Source organism: Neltuma alba, unplaced genomic scaffold (assembly GCF_004799145.2).
Source record: "Neltuma alba isolate B1F8T4 unplaced genomic scaffold, ASM479914v2 tig00010506_pilon, whole genome shotgun sequence".
Classification (NCBI taxonomy): domain Eukaryota; kingdom Viridiplantae; phylum Streptophyta; class Magnoliopsida; order Fabales; family Fabaceae; genus Neltuma; species Neltuma alba.
The window spans coordinates 21,987-29,571 of NW_021635383.1; positions in this window are offsets into that span (position 1 = coordinate 21,987).

Below are 7,585 nucleotides of genomic sequence, written 5' to 3' on the forward strand. Positions count from 1 at the left end.
TAAATCCAAAAAGTTATGACCAGCGAGGGTAAAAATGGAAGAGTACGCAGAGAATTCCAAGAAAATCCTAGAAAATGGGAAATAATATTCTAAGGCTCTTCTATGAAGAAAAAGATGAAAATGCCCCTGAGGCAGCTTCAATGGAATTTATGAGGTTATTACCGGTAAAAAGTATACCATGTGAGGTAATTATTTGAAATAGCAAGAGACCTCAAAAGTGTATACAAAAATGAGGTTAAAGGGTTGAAAGGTTGTACTAATTTATAAAATTGGTCCCGCAACCAAAAGGCCAGTAGAGTGGCTTTAAGAAATTAAAGAGCCGGTTTTACCGATAAAAGGGTATTTTAGTAAATGAATTTTATGCAAGGCTTAAAGGAAGTGTTATGGGCTAAGAAAATTCAGAGATACTCTCTAAAATTAAAGAGAATTTATGGATCTGACAGAAAATAATTACAGAGGCCAGAGCACTGTAATTAGAGAAAAGAAGTTAAACCCGGAGTAAAAGTGCACCGATAAAGTATTAATCAGAGTCTTGCACTTTACTTGGGCCACAAGTCGCCACTTGTCAAGCCTTTAATGGATGTTAATTAAAGCTTTCCAAGTGTCAAGCTACCAATGGAGAGGATCTTGACTTTGAAATTTAATTACATTATGATTTAAGTTAATTAAGAGAGAGGATTAAGATTAAGTAGGCTAATGACACTTGGCATAACATTAATGATGGTTGGTGGGATATTTTGTACACATTAATGAGCTCATCTCTCCCCTAAATCAGATGGGAATTTCGTGCAAGGTGTAACATCCTGATTTTTAGGCCTAGAAGTATCAGAAATAGCCTAAATGAGATAGGCTACCAGACCCCTTTTTAGTAGAGGTCTTAAAGATGAGAAAGAAAGTTAAAGCAGTTTTAGGGACTAAACTGCAAAGTGAATGTTTTAAGGGGCTAAAGGGTAATCAAAGTTAGAGGCTCCAGTAAAGTCTCAAAGCCCAGAAAGAGAAAAGAGGCTAGATACAGACCAAAGGTTAAGTTAGAAGCCTCAAAGAGATTGTTTATGAGGTTGAGCCTAAGCAGGGTAAAACCGTAAATTCAGAAAGTTTACGGCCATCAGGGGTTAAAATGGGATGGAGTAAGTACTAGAAAATTCTAAGAAAATCCCAGAAAATGGGAGTAATATTCTAAGACTCTTTTGTGAAGAGAGATGAAAAATACCCCTTAGGTAACTTAAAAGGAAATTTACAAGTTTTATGGCTCAATTTAAGATGTAGAGGTAGATTTAATTGTTTGAGTCATAAGGAAACCTCAGAAAATTATGGTAAAATGGGGGAATTTGATCTAAGAGACTGTAGAAATTATAAATTAGTCTCATCCCTAGAAGACAAGCAAAAATGGCTTTAAGAATACTTAAAGCCAGTTGTGCCCAAAAAAGGCATTTTAAAGAATGATTTTTGTGGGGCTTATAGGTTGAGTTATGACCTGAGAAAATTCATAGATTTTCTCTAGATAGGAGGAATTTTATGATATTTTTGGATGAATTTTTTGGAGCTTTGACTGAATAAAATGCTCCAGTCAAATATTAAATATTTTTGTCTCCTAAATAGGAGACAAACCAAAGAAAATATCTAAAAGCCCATCATAACGATGCTGAGTCAGCAAGCGTAATCATGACACCGACGAGTCATCATACTGAGTCATCAAGCGTAATCATGACACCTACGAGTCATCATGTTGAGTCACCAGAAGATTTTATGGACAGCATAAAAATCAAACGCAGTATGGGAATATTTTAGACAGTCTTTTTGTCTACCATTATAGCGAAATCTCTACTGCATGACTCTAAGGTTTAAGTAGCCTGTCAGTAGAGCTAATTATTTTCATCTATGCTCCTCTAAGGTGGCACCATATATGTACTTAATTAAGATGAGAAATAGTGTCAGAACATGTCCTGGTGATACAGGGTAAGTCAGGACCCGAAAAGTATCTGATATGGTGCAAGATTGGCTTGATAGGTGGAGAAATAATTAGGAGATATTTTTGCACGAATTTCCATTTATTTTCTCCCTATTTTAATGCCATAAAATGATGAAAGGACATAAAAGTGACAAGTGTACGGTTAGATGAGAAAAAGAAAAATTTACGTGTACGGCTAGATGGAAGACACGTGTACGGTCGGATGCAAGGCACGTGTGCGGTCGGATTAAAGACATGTGGCTTGATGATGTAAGCATGATGTCATCATGATGAGGTAAGCATGATGTCATAGGACACTTGTCACCGTAAGATCAAAAGAGAAAATGGACGGTCCAGATCGAGCCACGTATTTTTTAAGATCAACGGTCCAGATTCGGTCTGTTTTTCTATAAATCTACCCCCTCCCCTCCCTACCATTTCGTCCAAGCATAAGGAATCCATGGGGAAGCTCTTGCAAAATGGTTTCTTAGAGAGAGAAAAGAGAGGGAGAAAGAAAGGCCAAGTGGTTCCAAGCCAGATCAAACTCTAAAACACAGGTATGTGGTGGTTTATAGCACCTGATTTTATGCCTATTTCGGATTAGTTACTGTGCGTATCTGATTCTGAAATTTTGCATGCTTAAAGTACACTCTGTGAGCTTTAAATCCATAGGTAGAATACTTCATTTGGATATGTGTACGATTTATGGTGATTTTTCAAAGTTAGGTTTTGAAATCTGGAAACAGTGTTTGAACTTTTGGAAGAGTTTCGAGTTCCGTACAGTTCCGGACTGTTCGGCGTAGAACTGGTTCCTGAAACTATTTTTCATTTTTAAAGTTAACTTAAGGATCTTTCAGTGAGACTTGGAAGCACTCAATTTGGAGTTTTCTAGAATTAATTATGAATTTTTCAATTGACAAAAAAGAGCAAAAATTCTGGAAATTCTGCGTGAACAGTAACCCCGCGAAGCAAAATTTCCAGATTTGGTATTCTTGAATCTAAGGCCATCTAAAGTGGTCCTAATTGACAAAGAAATGGATCTTAAGGATGGGAAATGATAAATTTATGTTAGAAAAGTTGGAAAGAAAACCCTAAGACTAAGAGAAAAAGGTTGAGGTTCAAGAAAGCTAGTCTTGAACTTTATGTAATCTAGTGGTCCTAATGGTTTGTATGATCATTGACTATGTTTAGGACCTTTGGAACATCCAAGAGGATGTTTGGTGATGTTGAGGGAATGTCCACATGGTTGGAAAGACAAGGAAAGCAAAAGGAAAAGCAAGGGGAAAGCCATGTTACAAGTAGTGAACTTACCTATACTGTGTGCTTGATATGTATGCTTGCATGATGTGATTGTGTTGCCATGATGTGACTAAGCTATGATGAAATGTTTGCAAAGTTATGTTTGCAAGTTTATGTTTGTTTTTGCCTTGGCAATATGTTATGGAAGCATGAAATGCTTTAGCTTACTTCCATGGCATTCATGTGTTAATGTTATAACATGTCATGCATGTGCATTATGTCTTGCATGCTTATGGGTAGTGTTTGCTACTGAGATTCTCCCGAATCTCACCCCTCTCCCTAACCAACCCATTTAGGTCAGTCATGATGGGCAATAATGGCATGAGAAGCAAGGAGAAGTAAGCGGAGAATTATTCTTGTTAATGGATGAGACTGTTGATATGTATAATTCTACTATTTTTTGTGAACTATTTATATGGATGCCAATGATGCCATGTATTTAATATAATATTTATGGCATAAATGAAAGTGTATGAGCATGAACGGGAAAGAGTAAGGCCATGTTATGTATGCCAAAGAAAATAAAAGAATTAAAGAGATGTTAAGGGATAAAACGTAAGTCCTGGAGCAGTGAATTTGTAGCTCAGTTTGACCTATCAAACGAGTGAGTTAGGTCATAAGATTTGGCAAGCAAAGAGATCTGATGTTTCTATTTAAAAATGAGGGGTAGTTTTGCCCGATTCCGATAACCGAGCAGAAAGTTTATGCCTTTCCAAAGTTTAGGCAAAAATACAGTAAAATCCGAAATGACCAAATGAACAGTAACTTTTTCCAAAGGAAATTGAGCTCGAATTTCAGGCAATCAGTTCAGAAACTATTTTTCCTCAAAATTTTATCCAAAGAGCTTTCTGTAGAACTGGAATCACTCAATTTCAATTTTTCTACATTAGTTATGAATTTTCGAAGTTTGTCACATTTTAAGGTGACAATGAATAGTAACCCGTAAATGAAAATTTTCAAACTTGATTTTTCATCAATTGTAGCCTTCAAAAGTGATTCCAAATGCTTCCGCAAGGAAAGTTAATTGGTTAAACATAAGGTGTTACATTTTTGGTATCAGAGCAAATGGTTCTGGCAACCAAGAACAAATTTTAAATTTAAAATTTTTATGCTCTGAATTTTGAGGAAAATAATTTACACTGTTCATTAATAAATTTATTTGGTCATTTGGATTACAGAAAGCTTAGGTGTTTTCTCCGAAAGAAATAGACATAGAAGAGAAGTAAGGAATGATAGAGAGTAACCTGAGAAATAGGTAGTCGTTGCTAAGAGACTCCCCCTCAGGAGAGGAATGGTTGAGCTGAAAGAGCTTGACCAAGGAATGAGTTAAAGTTGAAAGACGTCTCCAGAGGGTAATGGCTAAGATTATGGTAAGCCAGTAAAGAATAGGAGTCTAGACCCAAATAAGGAAGCAGGGTGACAACCTAGCCTCGGGTGATTGGTTAAAGGTGCCTGACTGGAATGTCACACAACGGAGGTGTTTTAATGGTCAATGCCTGTTGTGTAATATGGTCAGTTTATGATTAGCATATGACCATAGAAATGAATGGTTAAGGGTACAGTAAGCCAGTCAAAGGTATAAGTCAATGCCCTAGTAAGGGAACTGAATGTCAACCTGTACCTTAAGTAATCGATGTGACCTCGATAGAGGCAAGGTAACAGGATGAGATGTTTGAGGTTTGTTCAAATCCCTGAATAGAGGTAGAAATCCCTAAGGGATAGTGAACCAAGAGGGACAGAGATTAGATGATAATGAATGAAGGGTCAATGATGACCTAGGTGCCAGACCTAGATACCACACAGCAAAGTGATTAAATATTCACTGTGTAATGTGATGAGAATATGGTGATCAATACCTGACCATAAGAATAATTGGTCAAGAGGTAAAGAAAGTTAGAAAGAGTAAAGTGAGGCAAGATCCCTCTTGAGGATAGAGATGAAAGGAAATGAATAAAAACATGATAGTGGATGGTTGCATTGGGAACTAATGAACAGAGAGAGATAAGCAAGTTCCTAGTAATACCTAGAGCTCGATGATGCTTAGATACATGATAATGTTAGGGACTAAACAATATTCTTTTATGTCCCTAAGTCATCTGAGAGCGTGCAACCATGGTACATAGGCCATTAAGGAATCTAAGAGATGAGATTCCTATAGATAGATGCCATTGCCTACATGATTGAATAATCTAGTGGAGAGGCTCCCTTTAATGGGGATATGGTATTCAAGGAGTGTACCCTAGAAGAGATTGTATATAAGCGAAGTCTTGACCATGAAGTACCTCTCTAAGATTGGGAAGTGGTTCTCCAGATCAGAGTGACGCTGCTCTAGTAAGAGTAAGCTATCCTCTGAAGGAATGAAACAGAAAGCAAGTGGTTGAGTTGATGATGCTTCAATTAAAGCAATTTGTCCTCCCACAAGAAAAGTAGAAGCAGCCGAGGCAAGGCACAGGACGAACCTTACCCCAGAGAGAGAGAGTGAAACTGGTTAAGACAATAGAAGCGTGATATGCAAACAGATGCTCTTTGAGCTTAACAGGGTACTACAAGATACTGAAGGATAATGAGAATGTGATGATATAAGTCCTCTCCCGAAGCTGTCCAAATTATTAAGAGACAGCAAGGACTGTAGAGTCCTAAGACAAGACAGGCTGGCATTGATACAATGGCAAGTTAATAAGCCCTAGAGATGAGCCAGTGCCTAGGAATTCGAAAGGCACAAAGAAAGGAAAGTGACCTAAGGAAGCTAAAACTAAGGGCTAAAGAAATATGGAAAGGCTAAGAATTCCAAGAGTTGACAGAAAGGATTGAGTAAGGCCTAAGAAGACAATACTGATATCTGTGATCAGTCTTGGGGAATAATCAGTCAAGTTACTAGCTGAGTGGAGGTGACTTATTTTATTACTCAACTCTATGGTCTAGAGTCTCCTAGAGATCCTAAGATGGTTCAGATTGATGATAGTATTCTAGGGTCATGATGGATCCTGAAAAGGCTTATGGTAGAGCGCAGTAGCTCCCAAGGTCGTGAAAGACCAAGCCTAAGAGAAAGTGTCTGAGCCATAAGGGTAAGAGTACAGTACCTCTTTGGGAAGACGATGACCAGAGATGAGTTTAAGATAGTGAAATCTCCTTCAGCGGTGGACTAATATAGAGAGAGTACCCTTGACTTGTTCCAGACACCTTTATTGTTGATTAGACTGAGCTCAATTCTGTTCTAGTCAATGAATGAAAGAAAGGAGATATGCCCTTAAAGTAAAGAGGAATGGCAAGGTATACAGCAAAGAATAGATAAAGGTTGTATTAAGAGAACCCAAAATGCCATGGTGTAGTAAAATACCATGAAGATAGGCACACTGTCATGGTATTATTATGAAAGAATGAGCCTAAAGGAGAGGAAGAAGGTGAGCAGTGGTGACAAAATGCTTAAAAGCAAAGGCCATGCTCATGAAATGACAGAAAAGTATAGAACGACAAGTTATGTAAGTATGGAACCATGGTTGAAACCTGGAAATGAGTATAATGAAAAGTTGAAGAGGTCAAAATTTAGTATAAGTGGGGATATTCTCCTTAGTTAACCTCTCATTAAGGGTAAGAATAGAGGTTTGACTCGGAATTTCGAGGACGAAATTCTTTTGAGAGGGGGAGAAATTGTAACATCCTGATTTTTAGGCCTAGAAGTATCAGAAATAGCCTAAATGAGATAGGCTACCAGACCCCTTTTTAGTAGAGGTCTTAAAGATGAGAAAGAAAGTTAAAGCAGTTTTAGGGACTAAACTGCAAAGTGAATGTTTTAAGGGGCTAAAGGGTAATCAAAGTTAGAGGCTCCAGTAAAGTCTCAAAGGCCCAGAAAGAGAAAAGAGGCTAGATACAGACCAAAGGTTAAGTTAGAAGCCTCAAAGAGATTGTTTTATGAGGTTGAGCCTAAGCAGGGGTAAAACCGTAAATTCAGAAAGTTACGGCCATCAGGGGTAAAAATGGAAAGTACTTAGAAAATTCTAAGAAAATCCCAGAAAATGGGAAATAATATTCTAAGACTCTTTTGTGAAGAGAGATGATGAAAATACCCCTGAGGTAACTTAAAAGGAATTTACAAGTTTATGGCTCAATTTAAGATGTAGAGGTAGATTTAATTGTTTGAGTCATAAGGAAACCTCAGAAAATTATGGTAAAATGGGGATGTATGATCTAAGAGACTGTAGAAAATTATAAAATTAGTCTCATCCCTAGAAGACAAGCAAAATGGCTTTAAGAATACTTAAAAGCCAGTTGTGCCCAAAAAAGGCATTTTAAAGAATGATTTTTAAGTGGGGCTATAGGTTGAGTTATGACCTGAGAAAA